Below are 22182 nucleotides of genomic sequence, written 5' to 3'. Positions count from 1 at the left end.
ACTCACCTCAGCCTCCCAAAGGCGTGGGATTACAGGCTGAGCCACCAAGCCCGGCTTCAAGCTGTTTTTATAGAGCCTTTTGGTTACAACATACATGGGTTTGCCACTGGTGCGTTTACAATTTTAAATTTAGGACCGGGAACAGTTACTTCTACAACGAGCATTGAAGCAGACATTTTTATGGGTATTTCATATGAGGTGTAATAAAGCGTGTTTACAGAAGCAGAGATTGCAGTTAAGGAAAATGGCATGTAGCTGCTTACTTAAAGTGTATTTACAGAAGCAGAGATGGCATGCATGGTCATCTTTCCTGCTTAATTCTTGTTTTTCTATCTCATTCCCCCCTTTGATGCCCTTTAAAGCTTTTCTAAGGGGCATCACCCGCTTTCCATATCTTGCAGAGGAAGTTGTTCATAGCCGTGGAGAAACATTTAGAATTCTATGGATTCTAGGCAGGAGGAAACAAACTGAACTATTAGGTTGAGAATGCAGGGCCCAAACAGGAGTGCCAATAGGACCATGAGGAGGGGTCCAGCTAATGGGAGAAGCCAGGATGCCCAACTCCAAATATTGCTCCAATTCAGCCAAGAATCAGCTAATTCTTGTCTTCTTTTTGTGATTTGTTCTCTTAATTGTTGAGCTATGTCCCTAACTACCCCTGACTTATTTACATAAAATAGCATTCCTTATTTAGGAAGAGAAAAAGTCCTCCCTTTTCAGCAGTTAGCAGGTTTAGTGCCCTTCTGTTTTGTAAGACTACTTCAGCTAAGGAATCTAATTGATCTTGAAGGGCCACTAATGATGGAGCTACTTGTTCTATGTCACCTGTTAAGTCCTTAGACACTTGATGATAGTATGTAGTTGAGGCCACGATGCCTCCTATTCCAGTGCCTATTCCAGCTGTTATTCCTAGTTCAATTAACAGGGGTATAATTTGGAAGGCTCTTTTTCTTCGGGTGTATGCTGCTAGAGGCACTGTAAGACATTGGTTAATGGAAACAATGTTTATTTGTGGAGTGAGGAAGGCCAGGGTACAGGTTTCTGCCCAGTTGGCCAGAAGGCATTGGTAGGCATTTGTTCCACATATGAAGAGAAGACCTGTAAGAGGTCGCACCAGGGTTTGGCTGTCAGGTGAGGGCCTAGTTCCTGAATATCGATAACCTGGTGACATTGGCTGGTGGTTAGGTTGCCAACTGGCTGCGTTCCCATTTTGTTTGTCAGGCATTTGGATGCCTTTGGGGACAATTCGACCTGGGTTAGTACCCATATCATGAGGCCCCAGACTGTTGGTCATCAGGGTAATATTTATAATTTCCTGTGCTATTGGAGTTGCAGCAGAATGGGGGGGGGGCAAGTGGAGCTGTGGCCAAACAGAGCCAGCAGTCTTTGGCCAGGTTGGGGTTAGTATTGTTAAAGAGGTGATGAGCTGCATTTAAAATTTGACTTAGATGAGAGTCTAAGGCAAGAGGTTTATCTGGCTTATATTGGTGAACTATATATCAGAAGTGACCCAACAGGCCTGGGGAACATCAGGGTAGGTTGGGTCTGGCAGACCTGAATAAGGGTTTTTATATATTTTTCCTGTACAGTATGCCTTTCCATTTTTAGTACAGGGGTATAGTTTTTAAAACATCTACTTAACATATGGGGTAGACAATGTTACAAGAGCATGACTGAATCCTTGATTTTATTATGGGGTCCTGATATTTACTGGTTGAAACAGGAGGTGGGGTTTTGGCCTGTGTTGGGATAGGCTTTGGGAAAGGAATGTGCTCTTGTGGAAGAAGAGAAGGATAAGAAATATAGCATTCCGGGGCAGAAAGGTAGGTTACAAGAGTAGATGACACTTCATGAGTACAGAAAATGACTTCACCTTTCTTTTGCCATGAGGTGACACATTGGTCTAGTGCAGCCCAAAAGGGGGCAAATCTGGTATAGTGACATGTCGGTAATGGAGAGGGGATAATCCAGTTACCTTCGCTTGTGAGTCTGGATCATGGCTTAGGATCAAAATTTTATATAACACAGTTTCCAGGACTGATTAACATATATATTCCTATTGTAAACATAATAAAGCAGTAATTCATCCTATGCATGAGAAATACAGAAATAGCAATAAAGACTTCTCGCCACATTTCCAATCAATGGGGGTTACAGCAATTAGGCCCATGCCCAGAGCCAAGATGACTGGGATGAAAAAGGTGAGGGTTAAAGGGTGATAGCAATACATTTAGTGAATTAACAACCAGTGAAACAGTTTATTTACAGTTTTGATGGCTGGCTCCTCAGCCTTCCGCAGTGCATAGATTAGTCAGTTTTCAGAGTGACTAAAGCAGGGCTGATGCTCTGTAAGTTCTCTGAAGGCAGGATGGTGGGCTTGGAGGGTAGTTTTGAGGGGGTTCTTAGAGTCTCTGGTTGACATCCAGTTGGTTGGGCTCTCCAGCGGCACGGCAGCTTTTATTTGGGAGTAATGAATCCAGATGTCTGTACCTGCAACTTTTAAAGCTGTGGGAGTTATCATAATTACGGAGTAGGGACCCTTCCATATGGGTTTTAGAGGTGCCTTGTGCTAGTCTTTTACCCGGACAAAAATCTCCTAGCTTGTAGGGGTGCACTGGGTTGCCTACGGGCAGAGGAAGTCTTCCATCACCCAGTGGTGTAACTGGGATATGGTGGTAGCTAAGAGCTGTAGCTGGGAATGGATATCTAGATTTTCCTATTTCTTTCCTATCTCCGGGGACCCTTGTACAAGGGGAGGAAGTCTGCTGAACAGGATTTCATAGGGGGAGAGCTTGATTTCTGCTCAGGGAGAGCATCTTACTCGGAGGAGAGCCATAGGCAGTAGAGGTCCAGGGCAGTTGGGTTTTGACAAAACTTACTTAAAATTTGCTTTAGGGTCCGGTTCATGCCCTCAACTTTCCCTGAACTCTGAGGCCAGTAAGCTGTGTGCAAGTTCCATTTGATTTGTAGGGCCCTTGCTAGTCCTTGTGTAATTTCAGCCATGAAGGTGAGCCCATTATCTGATCCAATTGAGGTGGGCATTCCATACCTAGGTAAGATTTCAGTCAGTAGGAGTCTTGTTACTTCTCTGGCTTTCTCAGTTCTGGTGGGGTATGCTTCAACCCAGCCTGAGTATGTGCATACAGTGACTAATAGGTATTTATATCCTTTGCTGAGTGGTAGTTCAGTAAAGTCTATTTCTAGGTCTTCAAATGGGCTTTGTCCAGTTCTTTGTATTCCCGATGGCTGGGAAGGCCCTTGTTGGGCATTGTTGTGAGCACATCTGACATCTCTGGGTTACATTTCCACAAAGTGTGGGGAATCTGGCCACATAGTAATACCGGTTTACTAAGGCTTCTAATGCCATTTTCCCCATATGGGTTTCTTCATGAAATTGGTGAAAAAGGGGATAGGCCAGGTGGTTTGGGACAAAGGGCCGTCCACTGGGGAGAAGCCACCATCCGTCTGAGCCTTTGGTACCCTTTTCCCTTTTTATCCAGTTTTCTTCTTCCTGGGCATAGATTGGGCATTTGGGCCGGGCTGAGATCATTAAAATTTTGCTGGGAGGGGTCTGAGGGGTTGCTGTCATGGCTGACCATTTCGCCTCCATGTCTGCCCTTTGGTTTCCTTTGATTATGGAATACTTTTCCTGGCAGTGGATGATTGCAACGGCTGGGGGATGCCAGACTGCTTCTAGGAAGCATAGGATTTCAGCTTGATTTTTGATAGTTTTTCCTCCAGAGGTAAGGAGTTCTCTTTCTTTCTTTCTTTCTTTTCTTTTTTTTTTGAGTTGGAGTCTCACTCTGTCGCCCAGACTGGAGTGCAGTGGCCGCTCCCATCCACCGCAGCCTCGCCTGCTGGGCTCCGGCGATCCTTCCGCCTCAGCCTTCCAAGTAGCCGGAACTACAGGTGCGCGCTACCACGCCCGGCTAGTTTTTTGATTTATTGTAGAGATGAGGTCTCGCCAAGTTGCCCAGGCGGGTCTCGAACCCGCAGGCTCAGGCAATTCACTCACCTTGGCCTCCCAAAGAGTGGGATTACAGGTTGAGCCACCGAGCCCGGCCCGGAGTTCTCTTTCTTTATAGAGGGCCCCAAGAATATAGAGCGTGGAAAAGCATATCTTGAGTATATGTAGATATTTACCTTCTGTCCTTTGCTTAATTCTAGGGCCCTGATTAAAGCCATTAGCTCTGCCCATTGAGCTGACCATCCCTTTGGGAGGGCCCTTGATTCTATTACTTGTTTCTGTTACGACCGCATATCCCGCCAAACACTTCCCATTTGACAGGAAGCTGTTTCCATCAGTGTAGAGGACACAGTCTGGAGCAGGCAAAGGCTGTCTGTGAGATCTGGGCTTGAGTAGATCTCATCTGTTGTTTCAATACAGTCCTGGTCTGGGGGTACTGGTTTGGCAGGTAAGAAAGTGGCTCGATTTAAAGTTCTGACAGTCTCTAGGCATACCCGGGGGTTTCCGCACAGGCCTTGATAGCGGCTCATGCGTGGACTGGTGAGCCAATGGTGGGTGCCCTTGGTGGTCCATTAGGGCCGTGACTGCATGAGGGACTTTGACGTTCAGGATTTGTCGCATGGTAAGTTTATCTGCCTCTTTGGCAAAGAGAGCAGTGGCAGCCAGGGCCCGCAGGCAGGGTGGCCATCCAGCTGCCACTATGTCTATCTGTTTGGACAGATAAGCCACAGGATTTTGCCAGGGTCCTATGTTCTGGGTTAGAACTCCCAGGGGCATTCCCTTTTTCCCATGAATGGATTAAATTCTCAAGTTACATCAGGGAGTCTCAAGGCAGGGGCTTCTAATAAAGCCTTCTTAAGGGTAAGAAAGGCTTCCTGTTGCTGCTGCCCCCATTGGAATGGCTCCTTTTCTCCTCCCTTCATGGCTTCGTAGAAGGGTTTGACTAATGAGTAGTTAGGGATGCAGATGTGACAGAATCCAGCGGCCCCCAGAAACTCTTGGGTTTGCCTTTGGGTCTTCGTAGTTGGAAAGGCCCAAATTGCCTTTTTCTGTTCAGGCCCCAAGGCTCGATGTCCTTTTGAGATTAGGAACCCCAAGTACTTGACTGTTTTCTGGCAAATCTGGGTCTTTTTAAGGGACACCCTGTATCCAGCTTTCTGGAGCAAGTCTAGCAACATCTCTGTTCCCTTAGTGCAGTCCTCCAAGGTTGCGCTTGCCAGAAGGAGATCATCTGTTGGGAGCCAGCCTTGGAGGGCTGCCTGATTGACAAAGGCCAGGTGCGTTGAAGACCCCCGGTCACAAAGCAAGTCTGGGCAGCTGAGGCCCTTCTTGTCTTCCGCCTTTGCTGTTGATATGGCTGAAGAATTCTGTACAGTCGAGCAGGAAGAAAACAACATGTTTCTGTGAAGTACTCACAGCTAACCTAGGAATGTCATTGTTCATTTTTCCATTTCCCACCATGCCGTTTGACCTTTTCTAACATATGCAATGGTTAAACTCTGAAGCACATTTAAAATGCTTTCTTTCACTTGGTTATGAGTTACTAGATATTGAGTAAAAAAAAAAATAAGTATATTCACTTCTTATTTGATTTAGAATGATGTAGTTTAGTGTTTAGACATAAGGTTTTTTAGAAGCACGAATTCATAGTAAGTTCATTAGGAATTCATTATAAGTTCAGACATATACCTAGGAGTTGTGTAGGTGATTTATAACATTGTTTTTGCGGATTTAGGGTAAAGATTAGTAGTCAAGGTTCCTTACTTAAACTAATTAAATAGTTAAGATTTTGAGTTAACGTATATAGAATAGGTTTTCACTGAATTCATGATATATTAATTGTATACTTTTATGATAAATTAACTGGATACAGAAAGCAACCTTGGGGCCTGGAAAACATCATTAAAAGCTTCTTTTGAGTTTTCCTTAGGAATATACACTGCACGGTAAGAGAAAAGCAATGAAAACACCTGGATAAGGAAAGGCAATTACGAAGCTTTGAAGATCACAGAAACCCCAGAGAAAACTCCTGACACGTGGAGAAATGTACACCTGGAAACTTTCTTGAGGCACTTCAAGGACTGTAATTTAGGACTTCAGGCCAAAACTATCATTCTTGGCTTTAGGAATAGTTTTACAGTTTAATATTGTTTTGTGCTTTTAGGAATAGTGTTATATTTTGAGACTGTTTCAAAAAGAGTTGCTGGTAGAGCTATTTTAGGCACAATAATTGTTTTTTCCATGTATTAAACGTAGTTGGTATATGTATAATCATGCAAATTTATATAATCAATATACATATATATGAGGGTTGACAAGAATTATTAGGCTTTGATTATGTTTAACAAGGTTTTTACTTTGAATCATTAATTAAGTTTTAATGCTATAGATTGATGTTTTATAATTACTTTGAAGATTGTTTTAGGTTCATAAGTTTAAGTTCGCATAATGATGAAGTTGGTGCTTTAAAGATCATAATAATTGCCTAAGTGTTTGTCTCAAGACAAAGATATTTTCCAGAAGGTTGTCAAGTATAAAAGAAAACATGTCAAATCATCCCCTAAACCACCATTAACCTAAACTTAAAAGCTCATTAGCAATTATACAGCCATAATGATCTTAGTTGTATTAGTTTTATTTTATTATGTTTTAGTTCTTTTTTTTTTTTTTTTGAGTTGGAGTCTCACTCTGTCACTCAGACTGGAGTGCAGTGGCCGCTCCTCACCACCGCAGCCTCTACCTGCTGGGCTCCGGCGATCCTTCCACCTCAGCCTTCCAAGTAGCTGGAACTACAGGTGCACACTACCATGCCCAGCTGATTTTTGATTTATTGTAGAGATGAGGTCTCCCCTGCCCAGGCGGGTCTCCAACCCGCAGGCTCAGGCAATCCACTCACCTCAGCCTCCCAAAGGCGCAGGATTACAGGCTGAGCCACCAAGCCCGGCGTTTTAGTTCATTTTTGCATGATTAAAATTAAAGATTAGTGTGTGTATTTTCACAGTAAGTCACATTCATAGTTATTCTTTAGCTGTTAGCCACTATTTTTGGTCAAGTTAATAGGCTTCACATTCCTACTATCACTAGGTATAATTTTTAGTATTGTTTTGGTGATTTTAAGACTTTTTAACTAGACAAGTAATGTATAACAGAAATAATCAAAGTAAGCTTTGTAGGTTAAGTGATATATTATGTTTAGTTTAAGTAAAACTCCCTTTAAACTTATCTTAAGATTTATTAACTGAAAGTAGAAAGCTTCAAAGACCACAAGATGGTGATATCTGTTCTGTTTTTTTATCTCAGTCAAGGTTATTAATTAAGTTACTGGTTACATCTGTTGTAGGAATTTTCTCTGTCCTTTCCCTTATACAAATAATATAAAAGCTCACTGTTAACTGGCAATAAACGGCATCTGTCCTGCTTGCAACAGAGTCAGTGTCCAAGTTTTCTTTCATTGCTTACTCTGTTTCTCCTTCAGGAAACCCTGAACCCGGCTGGAGTGGGACTCCAGCAATCATCCACACATTGCAGGAGTGTACACTTGACTTTCACACTTGGGAAGTATGCCAGATCCTCTGCTAGGGCCTCTCCAAATATGGTGGGGGAGTTCTTGAATCCCTAGAGCAACCAGATCCAAGTTAATTGCTCCTTTCAGCCAGCGATGGGGTCTTCCCATTCAAAGGCAAACATGGGCTGACTTACGGGTGCCAGGCGAATGCAGAAGAAAGTATCCTTCAGATCCAGACAGGTGTACCATTGGGCCTCTGCAGGCATGAGGCCTAGGAAGGTGTATAGGTTAGGGACGACCAGATGGACGGTTGTTGTGGCTTGGCTGATGGCCCACAGGTCCTGGGCAGGTTGGTAGTCATTGGTGCCTGATTTTTTTCACAGGTAACAGAGGAGTATTCCATGAAGACTGGTACTTTCAGAGCAACACAAATTTTAGTAGTCTTTGAAGGTGAACTTGGATGCTGATCTTGGCATCCCAAGATAAGGAATATTGTTGGACTCTTACCAGGTGGGCGCTGGGCAGCAGGTCAAGTATTACCAGTGGATGGGTGACGGCTAGCCTGGGTGGGCTCTTCTCAGCCCAGACTCTGGGGAAGTGGGAGCTATATGTTTTCAGGGCCAGGTTGATGTTTGTGGCAGGCTGGGAATGGAGTTGCCATTCTTCCTCTCAGGAAATTGTGATGGACAAAATTAAGGAGGTGTCCTTTGGGGGTCCCAGCAGTTCAAGGTGGGTGGGGCCATCAGCCAAGAAGGTGATCTGGGCCCCCAGCTTGGACAGCAAGTCCCTTCCCATCAAGGCTACTGGACATTTTGGGATATACAGGAAATCGTGTTTTACCTGGTGTCCTCCCATGATGAAATTGCAGGTTTCACAAAAAGAGCGTTTGATTTGGGTTCCAGTAGCCCTCATGAATTTTGTTTTTCTTTTTGACATGGGCCCTACTGGTTTGGTTGCAATCGAATCTCTGCTCCAGTGTCCACCATAAAGTCCATTGATTGGCCCCCAACCTTTATTTTGACCATGGACTCAATGGGGTGTAAGTTGACTGATCCCTATCTGTCTCAGTCTGAGTCAATGCTGGCTAGCCTGATAAAGCCAGCAGCAGAGGGTTCCGTCTTGTATGGGGCAGTGTTCATCTCCATCCCTTGATTTTTCTTTTCTTCTCTCTGAGGTCTATCAGGGCAGCCCTTCTTCCTGTGTCCAATTTTCTTGCAATATGCACACTAATCCTGTTGTAAGGGACATGGGTCCTGGGCTTTGCTTTTGTTTGCTTTGATTCAAATTCAGCTGATGGGCCTAGGGCTACAGCAAGGAGAGCTGCCTTTTGCCTCATTCTCTGGTTGGCCTTCTTGTCAGTCTCCCTCTTTACAGTTTGTTCTCAGTTTATGAAGACTTTGTTGGCTATCTCCAGCACTTGGGTGCTGTTCATTCCAGCAAACCCTTCGTACTTCTGTAGCTTTCTTCAGATGTCACCCTGTGCTTGGCCCACAAAGGCAGCATTCACTATGCACTGATTCTTGGGGGGGTCTCAGGGTCAAAGGGGGTATATAACCGGAATGCCTCACAAAGCCTCTCATAAAAGTCCGAGGGACTTTCATCTGTCTTTTGGAGGACTTCAGTAGTCTTGGACATATCGGTGGGCTTCTTAGGTCCTGCTTTTAATCCATCCAAGAAGGCTCATTGATATTTTTCTAGGTTGGCCCTCCCACTCTCTAAGTTCAGGTCCCAATGCAGATCCTCCTCTGGGAAAATGCCCTTTATCCAGGTCTCAGGATCTAATAAGCCTCCTGGGGCACATCCTGTCATCCATTTTCAGGCTTCTGTCATTACTCATCGCCACTCCTCGGTATTGAGACGGATTAGGAGGAGCTGGTAACAATATCCCCAAGTGGGAAGATGAGTCTGACAGATGGACTCAACTAAGTCAATTATGGCCTGAGGTTTTTCTGAGTAAGAGGAGATATGATGTTTCCAATTTAGCAAGTCAGCACTAGCAAGCAGCTGGTAATAGAAGATAGACTGTTCACCCTGGACATTGACCTCTTGTGTCACTTGTTGGTCTCTGATCTCAGGCAGGGGCATTTGGAGTGCAGACTGCTGACTTGAGGCTGAGCAAAGGAACCTCCCCATTGGTCTGGTTCTGCAGGTGGTGGCAGGGACACAGATAAAGGTGTGTCTGGCAAGGGGGGGCCTCTGGTATTACTGGTGGTAAAGAGGGGGCCTCTGGCATTAGTGGCATGATATGGGGGGTGGTAGCAACGGAGGTTTGTCATCTGGGTCTCCCTGGATGATTGGTGGATTTTTAGCTTGGTGTCAGTTTTGATCTTTTGGTTGAAGTGGAGCCTTAGCTAGGAGAATTCTACTCTCTTCCTGCCTGCCAGTGCAAAACCTTATCCAAGGGGTCTGAGCTAATGCAATTTAAAGCCAGGAATCTATATATGGAAACTGATCTGGGTGGCCCGGTTCCCTGGTTACCACCTGGTACACAGCCTTTATCTTGGTTACATCCAGAGCTCCCTCTGGAGGCCAGTCCTTGGTTAACGTTGGCCACTCTATTGTGCAGAGTTTTCAGTTTTCTTGGAGACATTTTAATACCATAGTCTCCCACATAACCGTTCCTGAAGTTTTTGATCATACAGTCCAAGACAGTGGGTTTTGAGGGAGACACTCCCATAGTGTGCCTCCCACTGTGTCGATGTCACAGAACAAAAGACAAAGACCTCCTGAAGGCACCTTCAGGACAGCACTCGCGTCACCAAGCCTGGCCGCCTCCCTGAAGGGCATTTAAGATGCCTCTTAGCAACCCAGACCAGCCCTATTATGGGGCTGCGGCCACCTTTAGCCATATGAGGTCGACACAGTACCGCAGGTTAGGGCCCAATCAGACTCCATAGCCTAAAGGCCGTGGAGCCACATACACGTTCACATCACTTTTATTTTTTTGTTTGTTTTTTTTTTTTTTTTGAGTTAGAGTTTCACTCTGTCACCCAGACTGGAGTGCAGTGGCTGCTCCCGGCCACCGCAGCCTCGACCTGCTGGGCTCCGGCGATCCTTCTGCCTCAGCATTCCAAGTAGCTGGAACTACAGGGCACGCTACCACACCTGGCTCATTTTTGATTTATTGTAGAGATGAGGTCTCGCCAAGTTGCCCAGGTAGGTCTCGAACCTGCGGGCTCAGGCAATCCACTCACCTCAGCCTCCCAAAGGCATGGGATTATAGGCTGAGCCACCGAGCTCGGCTTCATTTTTTCTTTGAAATACAGTTGAAACTCCCCCGGAGATTCTACCTAAGCAGTCACAATAACCCTCTTATAGGGTGCCTCCCACTGTGTTGGGTGTTCCAGAACAAAAGACAAAGACCTCCTGAAGGCACCTTCACAACAGCGCTCACATCACCTGCTTGGTCACTTCCCCGAAGGGAATTTAAGATGCCTCTTAGCAACTGGTGGGTTGGTATAAAATCCCGACCCAGACCAGTTCAATTATGAGGCTTGGCCAGCCTTTAGCTTTATTAGGTTATCACAATACCGCAGGATAGGGACCAATCAGACTCCATAGCCTAAAAGTCGTGGAGCGACACACATTCACATCACTTTTACTCTCTTTCTTTCAAATGCTGATTAACCTCCACCAGAGAGTCTACCTGAGCAGTTATAATAACTGCTGGGAGGTGATCAGACTCCAGTCACCACCATTTGGTGGCCCTGACTAACTGGGCACCTCAGGGTATCTTACCAGTTCCTGGACTCCTGGTCGATTGGTCCATTCTCTCTGTTTGGTCCACCAAGTAGAGTGCAGTCTGTTGGTCCAGGTTGCGGCTTGTGGAGTCTGTATCCCAGACAACTGGCCAGAGGTGCACCTTCCTCACCCTTGGGCCACTCCCGGGCCACAGTCGAGTCCAGCAATGGTGGTGGCTCAAAGGGCCAGCATTAATCTGAGGGCACAGCAGGGGCTTCCTGGCCAATGCACCAAATGTAACAGCAACTGCAGCAACTCACCGGGAAGAGGAATGAATGCACTCAAAACAGGTACTGGAGATTAAAAGGAGAATCAAAGGTGTTTATTCTGGAAGTCTCAGGTAGAGTAGTCTCCCAAAACCTGAGTTCTGACCCTCAGTTTCAAGTTGCTTTTATAGAACTTTTTGGTTACAACATATATAGTTTTGCCATTGGTGGGTTTACAATTTTAAATTTAGGACCGGAAACGGTTACTTCTACAACGAGCATTGAAGCAGACATTTTTATGGACATTTCACATGAGGTGTAATAAAGCATATTTACAGAAGCAGAGATTGCAGTTAAGGAAAATGGCATGTAGCTGCTTACTTAAAGTGTATTTACAGAAGCAGAGATGGCATGCAGTTACTTACTTAAAGCATATTTACAGAAGCAGAGATAGCATGCAGTTGCTTACTTAGGATAAGACCCTTGAGGTCAGCTTTCCTGCTTAATTCCTGTTTTTCTATCTCATCATCTCTATAATAAAACAAAAAATTTAGCCAGACATGGTGGTTCACGCCTGTAATTCCAGCTACTTGGAAGGCTGAAGTAGAAGGATTGCCTGAGCCCAGCAGGTCAAGGCTGTGGTGGCCATAAGCATGCCACTGCACTCCAGTTTGGGCAGCAGACTGAGACTCTGACTCAAAAAAAAAAAAAAGAAAGAAAGTACACAAAAATGGGCCAGGTGCAGTGGCTCATGCCTGTAATCCTAGCACTTTGGGAGGCAGAGGCAAGAGGAATGTCTGAACCCAGGGGTTTGAGACCAGCTTGGGCAACTTGGTGAGACCTCGTCTCTACAATAAATCAAAAACTTAGCTGGGCATGGTGGTATACATCTGTGGTTCTAGCTACTTGGAAGGTTGAGGCGGAAGGATCGCCTGAGCCCAGCAGGTCAAGGCTGCAGTGGCTGTGAGCACGCCACTGCACACCAGCCTGGGCGACAGTGAGACTCCGACTTAAAAAAAAAAGTACACAAAAATGATGGGGGAGCGGGGAGGCGGCAGTGGCCATTTTGAGCCGACGCTGCCAAGGGAGTGGGCCCTCCCCTTCCCGCTTCGCTTCCTAACAGGCAAGGTTTAAGTAGGACAGTGCCCTGGGAGGCCAGGCTGGGCTTAGGGGTCACCCCAGGAGCCCACGCCATGGGTGTGCGCCATCTGAAGGTAAACAAACTTTGTGAGGAGCTGTAGCTACATGGCCTGGACACTTGCGGTCTTAAGGCCAAGCCTGCTGAGTAGTGCAGGCAGCACTGGAGGTCAAGGAGTCTGACAAGGAGTGGGAGCTTGAAGCAGACAATGAACCAGAGCAACCCGGGCACAACAACTAGGAGGTCGAGACCGAGGAGTGCTCTGACCTGGAGGAGACTGCACAGGCACCACTGCCTAGGCTGCAGCCATACAGGGAGCCTGGTGGCTACTTGGGGCAGACTGATATTATGTCATGGACAATATTACTAGACAGAACCAGTTCTGAGACCCAAGTCATCAAGCAAGAAAACTCAGGCTACGAGAGGAGACCACTGGAAATGGAGCAGCAGCAGCAGGCCTGTCACCCAGAAGTGAAGACAGAGATGAAACCAGAAGCACCCACCAGTTTCCTCATGCCTGAAGTTTCTCAGTTCAAGCCAGACAGACAGTAATTCCAGAGTAGCAAGAAGCCTTATGAAGAAAACCAAAGACGGGGTATTTTGAGCACCAAGAGGACAGGAGGAGCCACCCTCCTCAGCCTCCTGCTGAAGATGAAGACAACTTTGAAGACACCTTTGTTGCCATTGAAACATATAACTGTGACCTCCACTTCAAGGTGGCCCGAGATCATAGTAGTGGCTATCGTCTCACAATTGATGGTTTTGCACACCAGTGGTCAGGAGCCCGAGCGAGCTATGGGGTCAGAAGGGACCATATGTGCTTCGAGATAAAGATCAATGAGGAAATCTCCATGAAGCGCCTTCCATCTACAGAGCCTGACCCCCATGTTGTCCATATCAGCTGGTTCCTAGACTCCTGCAGCACCCAGATAGGTAAAGAGCCTTTCTTCTATGGCTATGGAGGTACCGGGAAGAACACCAATAGCCGGTTTGAAAACTACAGAGACAGCCAGGCACAGTTGTGCACACCTGTAATTTCAGCACTTTGGGAGGCAGAGGTGAGAGGATTGCCTGAGTCCAGTGGCAAAACCAGCCTGGGCAACTTGGAAAGACCTCATCTCTATAAATAAAAAAAAAAAAAAAAAAAAAAAGATTAGCTGGGCATGGTGTACATGCCTGTGGTTCTAGATGCTTGGAAGGTTAAAGCAGAAGGCTCACCTAAGCTCAGCAGGTTGAGGCTGCAGTGGCCGTGAGCCTGCAACTGTATTCCAGCCTGGGCAACAGAGTGAGAATCCAACTCAAGAAAAAAGAAAAAGAAAACTACAGAGACAAGTTTGCAGAGAATGATGTGATTGGCTGTTTTGTGGACTTTGAATGTGGAAATGATGTGGAATTTTCCTTTACCAACAATGGAAAGTGGATGGGCATTGCCTTCCAAATCCAGAAGGAAGCCTTGGGGAATTGGGCCATCTACCCTCATGTTCTGGTGAAGAACCGTACAGTGGAGTTCAACTTCGTGCAGAAGGCAGAACCCTACTGTTCTGTCCTCCCAGGACTTATCTTCATCCATTACCTCAGCTTCCCTTTAGTGAGCAGATCTGGGGTACCATTGAACCAAAGAGCAAGGTAGAGGCTGAGCACAGTGGTTCAAGCCTGTAATTCCAGCATTTTGGGAGGCAGAGGTGAGAGGACTGCCTGAGTCCAAGGGTGTGAGACCATCCTGGGCAACTTGGCAAGACCTTGTCTCTACAATAAATTAAAAAATCAGCCAGGTGGGGTGGCATACGCTTGTGGTTCCTGCTACTTGAAAGGCTGAGGTGGAAGGATTGCCTGAGCCCAGCAGGTTGAGCTGTGGTGGCCATGAGCATGCCACTGTGCTTCAGCCTGGGTGACAGAGTGAGACTCCAATTCGAAAAAAAAGAGCAAGGCAGAATTTGAGATTCTGATGATGATGGGCCTGCCTGCTGCCATTAAGACCATGTGGAGGCCAGGCGTGGTGACTCATACCTGTCATCCCAACACTTTGGGAGGCTGAGGTGAGAGGATTGTCTGAGCCCACGAATTCAAGACCAGCCTGGGCAACTTGGTGAGGCCTCATCTCTACAAAACATAAAAAAATTAGACAGGCATGGTAGTGCATGCCTGTACTTTCAGCTACTTGGAAGGCTGAGGCTGAAGGATCGCCTGAGCCCGGCAGGTCGAGGATGTAGTGGCCATGAGCATGCCACTGTACTCCAGCCTGGGCAACAGAGTGAGATTCTGACTCAAAAAAAAAAAAAAAAAAAGGCCACGTGGGCTATCAAACATACAGCCTCCAACTCTTCCAAGAAGTACAACATCCTTGGTACTAATGCCATCATGGATAAGATACGGGTGATGGGTCTACGCTGGCAGCGGAACTATGCTGGCCACTGGGACAGGTCTCAACTGGTGTATCCAGATAGCTGTCCACAAGAAATGCAACTATATTCTAGATCACATGTTTATGTATCAGCCCAGAGATGAAAAATGAGACCATTTGAAGGCTTCCAGCACAAAGCTACTGTAAGGCCTAAAAGACTGACGAAGGCCTGAAAGACTGAAGAATAAAGCAAACCGACGAGGAAGTGAAGGATGTCCCAGATCATGCGATCATAGAAATGAAAGCCAACTTCACATTCCCAGATGTTGGGGACTTCCTGGATGAAGTTCTGTTTATTGAGCTGCAGCAGAAGGAAGCCGACAAGCTAGTGAGGCAATACAACAAGGAAAGCTGCAAGGCTGGGCCACTCCCCTGAAAAGCGCTTTGACAACCAAGGTAGTGGTGGCTTCCAGGGCCACAGGGGTGGCAGCAGATTCCAGCCCTATGACAACTGAGGTCCTCCTGGAGGCAATCGAGGAGGCTTCCAGAACTGAGGGGGAGGCAGCGGTGGAGGAGGCAACTACTGAGGAGGCTTCAACTGGAGCAGAGGTGGTGGTTACAGCCAGAACTGCTGGGGTAACAACAGCCAGGATAATAACTCCACCAATCAAGGCAGCTACAACTAGGCTCCCCAGCAACAGCCACCACCACAGCAGCCTCCACCACCACAACCACCACCCCAGCATCTGCCACCACCCCCCTCCCCCAACTACAGCCCTGCTCAGAACCTGCCAGGGGCCAGCAACTACAACAAGAACAGCAGAATTCCTGGCTTGAGCACCAATACCAGCGCATCCACCATCAGCAACTACAGCCCTCCACAGCCAAGTTACAGTCAGCCACCCTATAACCAGGAGCTTACAGTCAGGGCTACATCGCCCCACTGCTTCCTCCTCCACCACCACCTATCTACAACTATGGGAGTTACAGTGGCTACAACCCAGCCCTATATACCCCATCATCACCCCCCACCGCACAGACCTACCCTCAGTCCAGCTATAACCTGTATGAGCAGTATGCCCAGCAGTGTAACCAATACTATCAGAACCAGGGCCAGTGGCTTTTTAAACTCTTTTTTATACTATGGAAACTAAGGCTACAGGAGCTACTCTGGGGACACCCAGTGTGACACAAGCACCCAGAGGTGCCTGCTGGTTTCCTCCACGAGTGCCTGCCTTGGCCCCTCTTCCATCCCAACCAGGTCCCATGGCACTGGGGATGGGTCATCCCAGGGCTGCCTCCCTCCAGCCCACCACCTCCCCTCTGAGGGGCTTTTTGCCCCCACATAGGATAAGGCATTTTTCTCTGGATTCAAACAGCAACAATGACCTTTTATTTTCTGTTTGTCCCCCATCTCCCAACCTCCCACCTCCTGTTCTTTCCACTTTCTCCCTTTTTGACTAAATAATCTCCCTTCTCCCTTGGTCATGCAGTGAGGCTACAGTGACTAAGGTGAGAACTCCTTCGTATTTACTTGTTCCAACCCTGCTCCAGCCCCCTCAGGTGCCCAGACCGTCATGCAGTTGGTTGTAAATTCTTCCAGGAGCTATTTTACTGTCTACTTTTCAGGATTAAAAAAAGAAAGAAAGAAAAATAAAAAATTTTAAAAAAGAGTTTAAAAAGCAAAATGTGGAGGGAGGAAGCAGTGACTTTTTTTTGGTAATTATGTTTTTTTTAATTTTTAGAATTTGTTTTTACTGTGAGTTGGCTGTTGATATTTCATCAAGATAACTTTTTTTTTTGCTGACTTCAGGTGACAGAGGAAGAGCTACACCCTCGAAACAAAACACACAAAACAAAACCACAAAATCATCTTTAACCTAACTTTTTGTACAATGTCTCAGTTCCCCCTAACTTTGCACACAAGCTTCTGTGTTCAGTTGAACTGTAACTTCTTTTTGTATTTGGAGAGAGTGTGACTATTGAACTTGAAATCTTAAAAAAAAAAAGAAAGAAAACAAAAGTACACAAAAACAAGACCAGGTGCAGTGGCTCATGCCTATAATTCCAGCACTTTAAGAGGTCAAAGCAGGGAGATTGCTTCAGGCCAGGAGATTGAGATCAGCCTGGGCAGCATAGTGAGAACTCATTTCTACAAAAAAGTTAGCTGGGCGGGGTGCAGTGACTCACATCTATAATTCCTGCATTTTGGGAGGCCAAAGTGCCTACGGGTTTGAGACCAGCCTGGGCAACTTGGCGAGACCTCATCTCTACAATAAATCAAAAAATTAGCCAGGCATAGTGGTGTGTGCCTGTAGTTCCAGCTACTTGGAAGACTGAGGCAGAAGGATCGCCTTAGCCCAGCAGGTCAGTGCTGCAGTGGCCGTGAGCATGCCACTGCCCTCCAGCCTGGGCAACAGAGTGAGACTCCAACTCAGAAAAAAAAAGTTAGCTGGGTGTGGTGGTGCATGCCTATAGTTCCAGCTACTTGGAAGACTGAGGCAGAAGGAACACCTGAGTCCAGCTGATTGAGGCTGTGGTAGCCATGAATGTGCCACTGCACTTCAGCGTAGGTGACAGAGTGAGACTATGACTCAAAAAAAAGAAAGAAAGTATACAAAATACAATTGATTTAGAAATATTGAGCTTTTATCCTAGATTCTGTGCTCATTTATAGTCTCAAAAAGTTTTGGTTGTCTTGTTTTGTTTTGGTTTTTTATGAGACAGGGCTCTCATTCAGGAGTACAGTGGCATGATCATAGCTCACTCTATCACTGTAACCTTGAACTCCTAGGCTCAAGTGATCCTCCCACCTCAGCTCCCAAGCAGCTGGGATTACAGGCATGTGCCACCAGGCTCAGCTAATTTTTTTTTTACGTTTTTGTGGAAATGGGGTCTTACTATGTTGACCAGGCTGGTCTTAAACTCCTGGTTTCAAGCAATCCTCCCACCTAGACCTCCCAAAGCATTGGGATTACAAGTATGAGCCACCGCACCCAGCCAGGATTTTCTATATATGAGGGGGGACACAAAAAACCTGGAATTTATTTATTAAAAAATTGAATATATGCAAGCAGCAAACAAATACATGAAGAAATGCTCAGCCTCACTAATCGTCAGAGAAATGAAAATCAAAACCACAATGAGATACCACCTAACTTCAGTAAGGAGGGCTCTCATTAATAAATAAAAAAACAATAAATGCTGGCAAGGGTGCGAAGTAAAGGGAATGCTTCTACACTGTCAGTGAAGAGTGCAGACTAGTTCAACCTCTATGGAAAGCAGTGTGGCAATTCCTAAAAGAAATAAAAATTAGCTGGACTTGGTGGCTCATGCCTGTAATCCCAGCACTTCGGGATATGGAGGCAAGAGGATTGCCTGAACCCAGGGTTCAAGACCAGCTTGAGCAACTTCCATATAATCCAGCAATACCTCTCCTGGAAATATCTCAGAGCAACATAAACCATTCTACAAAAAAGACATCTGCATATGCATGTTTATAGCTGCACTATTAACAATAGCAAAAACATGGACCCAACCCCACTGCCCATCAAAAGTAGACTGGATAAAGAAAACGTGGTACATATATGCAATGGAGTATTACTCAGCCATAAAGAACAAAATCAAGGACTTTGCAGTGAACTGGATGGAGGAAGAGACCATCATACTAAGTGACCTATCCCAGAAACAAAGAACTAAATACCACATGTTCTCACTCATAAGTGGGTCCTGAACACTAGTCACATTAGCACAGGGAGGAAGCGGCAGTCACTGGGTACTGCCAGGGGAGGAAAGGAGCAGGACACATAACAACACAAAGCATACCTGGTCCTAAACTAGGGGAAGTAAAAGCCAGTTGGAGACCCAAACTTCACCCTCATGCAGCCTACTTGTGTAGTTAACCCTTCCTTGTACCCCACATCTCTATAATAAAATAAAAAAAATTTTAATTTTGTATTTATTCTTACATGCTTAAACTTCAGTTACCTTCAAAGTATTCTCCGTTTGATGCAATACACCTATCAAGATGCTTTTTCCACTGCTCAAAACAGTTTTTGAACTCGTCAATTTTGATGCCTTTTAGTGTTTCTGCCACTTTTGGTTTCGCCTCTTCCACATCGGCAAAACATTTCCCTTTGAAGACTTTTTTCATCCTGAAAAACAGAAGGAAGTCACTGAGGCAAAATGGAATGAATAGGGAGGGTGGGGGCATGGGAGTCATGCTGTTTGGGGTCAAAAACTGTTGAATACTCAGCACAGTGTGGGCAGATGCGCTCATAAATCACCCATCATGAAATAGGCAAACTCATTGAAAGAATCTCCAAAAAAAATTTACTGAAGCCCAACACAGCCTCTCACGACAATGCTAGCTGGTACACTGATGCCAGGGGATTCCCATAACACTTATCTAGTGAGAGAAGCCTGTATTACATGGGGATTGCCCTCCAAAAAATAATTTCAGTTTTTTTGCCCCCCCCCGGCCGCATGCGATCATGTCATCTGCCTAGAAAGAAAGTTTTACTTCTTTTCCAAACTGAATACCTTTTACTTCATTGTCTTACTCAGCTCCTATGGATGGAAATTCCAGTATAATGATGAAAAAAGTTGGTGAGAGAGACATTGTCTTGTTCCTAATCTTAGGAGGAAAGCATCCAGTCTTTTACCATGAAGTATGTTGTTAGCTGTGAGTTTTTAGTAGATGTTCTTTTTCAAGTTGAGGAAGTTCCTTTCTATATCTAGTTTGTTAAGTGTTGTTACCAGGAAAGGGAGTTGGATTCTGGTCAAATGTTTTTCCTGTGTCTATTGAAATGAGTATGTGTTTTTTGTTTTGTTGTTTTTTACTCTACTAATATGATGTATTACAGTAACTGATTTTTGGATGTTGTTAAAAATAGGAAAACAATACCGAACCCTGAATTGTACCCCACATCTTTAAAACAATAACTTTTAAAAAGATATGAAAACAAAACAAAGTGTTTCTTCCTACTCACACTCTAGACAACACAAAACACTTCACCTTTGGTCAGCAAAATGTGTGGGGAAATCCCCCCCCACACACACACACCAACCAAGCAAATCTCCAGTGGACACCAGCTGGATATCTTCCAATTCAATTGTGACACTGTCTACCTGGAGATATCAGATCCCACAGGTTGATGCCTCCGCCTCACAAGACTGTCCCCCACTTCATATGCCAATAACAAGTAGTAGGTTGTCACCTATACTTCTAACTGACCGACTATAGACTATAAATTGAGGGTTCCCACAGCTCCCTCTTTGGGACCCATTAATTTGCTAGAGCAGCTCACAGAATTCAAGGAAACATTTTACTTACCCATTTATTATAAAGGATATTATGAAGGATACAGATTAATAGCCAGATAGAAGAGATGCTTAGGACAATGCATATGAGAAGTGGTGTGGAGCTTTCATGCTCTCCCTGGGAGAGCCACCCTCCAGGCCCTTCCACATGTCCTGCTAACCAGAAGCTCCCGGAACCCAGTTCTTTCGGGGTTTTTTGGAGGCTTCAATACACAGGTGTGATTGACTACATAACTGGCCATTGGTGACCAATTCAATCCTCAGTCCCTCCTCCCTCCCTGAAGCTGGGGTAAGGTAGGTAGTGGAATTAAAGTCTCAATCCTCTAATTACATGGTTGGTTCCTCTGGCAACCAGCCCCCATCCTAAGACTATCCAGGATCCTACCAAGAGTCATCTCATTAGAATAAAATATGTTCCTATGACCCAGGAAATTCTGAGGGATTTAAATATCAGATGCTAGAGCCGGGCTCGGTCGCCCAGCCTGTAATCCCGCGCCTTTGGGAGGCTGAGGTGAGTGGATTGCCTGAGTCCGCAGGTTCGAGACCCACCTGGGCAGCGAGACCTCATCTCTACAATGAATCAAAAAATCAGCCAGGCGTGGTAGTGCATGCCTGTAATTCTGGCTACTCGGAAGGCTGAGGCGGAAGGATCGCCGGAGCCCAGCAGGTCGAGGCTGCGGTGGCCGGGAGTGGCCACTGCACTCCAGCCTGCGCGACAGAGCGAGACTCCAACTCAAAAAATAAATAAATAAATAAATAAATATCAGATGCTCCTAGTATTCAGGAAATTATAAAATTCTTAGGAGCTATGTGTCAGGAGCTGGGGTCAAAGATCAAACATCAGAACAAAAGGTTCGCCTAGTACCCCTATCTACATGAGCTTTAGGAGTTCTATGCCAGGAGCCTGGGAGCAGAGACCAAATATATATTTCATATTATATTATAATATCACAGATGTTAAACCAACCTTGCATTTCTTGGATAAACTCCACTTGGTGCTGTTGCATAATCATTTTTGTGTTGCTAAATACAGTTTGCTAGTATGTTGTTGAAGATTTTTGTGTCCACATTGATAACAGAAATCGGACTGCAGTTTTCTTGTGATTCTTTGTCTAGTTTTGACATCAGGGTAATACCAGCATCATAAAACGATCTATTTCACAAATACAGAACCCATGGATAGGGAAGACCAACTGTATACTGTAGCAACTATGGATACAGTGCCCCACCCCCTTCCTCTCAGGGCTTATTACTGTCATTTCTTTAGTGACTGGCTGGATTATTTCACTGAAGTCTATCTACTCCTCACCCGTGTTAAACCTGTGATGTTGGTCCTTAAGGATACAGTAGGGTGTGCCCACAGTTACCCTGAGATGATAGTGTATGCTGATTGCTTTATTGTTTTCAACAATACCCTAGGGTATATATTGCTCTACAGATCAACCCAATCAAATTAGAGCTCCTTTGAAGCAATAGGTAAGTGTATTTATGGTAGGGGTTTGCAATTTGTTCTGACCCCAGAGGACATCTCCCAGCTGTTTCTTTACCAAGTTTTCTCTTGTAAACTATCTGGCCTAGCTCAGCCTGCATCACCACTCAACCTCTTCTCAATTGCCTTTTACCATAACCTCCACTGTTTTTAAAAATGTCCTTAAGCTTGAACTTCTTTACCCTATGTAGCAAACAAAGTCAGTTCCTTAGGGAAGAGATTAAGAGTTATCTGTTTTATGGTGCTTTTCTGGGGGGGGGGGGAACGACTCTAAGCCAAAACTCTATAGTTGGAAGTGTGTATGAATGGCCTGCTTCTCTCTAAGTGACACCCTCACATTAGGACCTGAGTGACAGGTGGGCAGTAGCCTCAAGTATTCTCAGTTGGCCTCTCCCAAAGTAGAAATAATCCATTACTATCAAGGGCAAGGGAGATTAAGGCCCCAGTGTTTTCAGTGGTACCATGTTCATGAT

General features: G+C 45.5%; 1 pseudogene; it reads left to right on the top strand.

Moving 5' to 3' along the window:
* Positions 1-12612: 12612 nt before the first annotated feature.
* Positions 12613-16247, top strand: LOC103276216 (annotated as a pseudogene).
* The last annotated feature ends 5935 nt before the right edge of the window (positions 16248-22182 follow it).

Source organism: Carlito syrichta, unplaced genomic scaffold (assembly GCF_000164805.1).
Source record: "Carlito syrichta isolate Samal-C Ts95f unplaced genomic scaffold, Tarsius_syrichta-2.0.1 Scaffold315966, whole genome shotgun sequence".
NCBI classification, from domain to species: domain Eukaryota; kingdom Metazoa; phylum Chordata; class Mammalia; order Primates; family Tarsiidae; genus Carlito; species Carlito syrichta.
Note: the sequence above shows the minus strand (reverse complement) of the source record. Positions and strands in the feature narration are given on the sequence as shown.